The sequence below is a fragment of the Salminus brasiliensis genome, chromosome 4, assembly GCF_030463535.1.
Source record: "Salminus brasiliensis chromosome 4, fSalBra1.hap2, whole genome shotgun sequence".
Lineage (NCBI taxonomy): Eukaryota > Metazoa > Chordata > Actinopteri > Characiformes > Bryconidae > Salminus > Salminus brasiliensis.
The window spans coordinates 41,156,610-41,157,960 of NC_132881.1; positions in this window are offsets into that span (position 1 = coordinate 41,156,610).

The window sequence follows — 1,351 nt, forward strand, 5'->3', positions numbered from 1 at the left end:
CTGCCAAGATAGCAACGAGCGTCTGACTGTTGACGTCTGCCTAGGTTGTTTTCAGTAAGTGCCGCAACTGTGTTTTCCGTTGCCAAGATTTACCTGAACACACCTCATTTTGAGACCACCACACCCACCGACGTAGATATATTCGCAAGCATTGTTGCACTCTTAGAAGGTGTGAAAATGGACTGTTGGCGGGTTGTAAGATAGCAATGAGCATCGCAACGTGTCTTGTGGAGGGTATAAGATAGGGCCCAGAGTATTTATAAAGATTTGAAAATTGCAGCTAATGGGTTCTGCTCACAGTGGAGGCTTAAGAGTTGTTGATTTATATACCAACAACTGAAGCATATCCAGAATGAATGCATGCAACAAAATGACGAACTATTAGCCATAAACTATATTGTTTAAGCTCACTTGCTTGCACAATTAACAAGGAACAGTTCACTAGTTCCTCCATATTTGTGCAATGTGAACGTAAAATTTCTCCTACATTACACACATCATGAATCTTTTCAAGAACCCACCCAAGTGTATCTTGTAAATCCTTATCAGTGGTGTTAAACTATTCATGAAATACTTGCTGCTCTTCAATAGCGCAGGCACCCAGCCCAGCCCATGGCATGCCTGTGTGAGGCTGGCTCTGTGCCCAGCGCACCGCCATCAGGGCCGAGTCTACAGGAGCCCTATACCTTATTTTTTGCCTATTAAAAACGCTGCCATGGACTCACTGATTATATTCTGGAGCCTTTCATCCAACCTTGGCTGCCAGATGAAAATGAACAAGCAGGCCAGGAATGCAGACAGGCCATCAGTCATCCTCCTAGTTCTCAAAGGCCCATTAGACCGTCCACAATTTCACTCCGTCCCAGTAAAATCATAGCAGCTATTCGTTGTTGTGACTTGTTACTGGTGTGTTGAGAGTAGGAGTGGGCAAAATGCTCATTTTTCATGATAAGGACATCTTACTGTCACATCACCCACCTGTGGTTGGGAGCTGAGGCAGTGAAAATGAGGACTGTGTGAGGGCCTGCGGGAACTGGGGTGGAAAACCCAATTAACAGTTATTGTGTGTGTGTGTGTGTGTGTGTGTGTGTGTGTGTGTACCCTTACATCTCTTCTACAAGTGAAAATGTAAACTGTTTTAGTGCAGACTGTATCATGACCAACTTGGCCAACAAGCATGGTCATAGTGGTTGACCTGCTTTGTCAGGTTGGGTTTCCTATGCTGATCTAGAGCTATGCTGGTCTACCTTGAGCTCTCAGCAGCGTAGGGGTGTTGGAGAATTGGTGGAATTCCCCTTTAAGGGGGCAGGTTTGTTATTCAGCTTCATGGGTTGCTGGATATCCTCTAGTC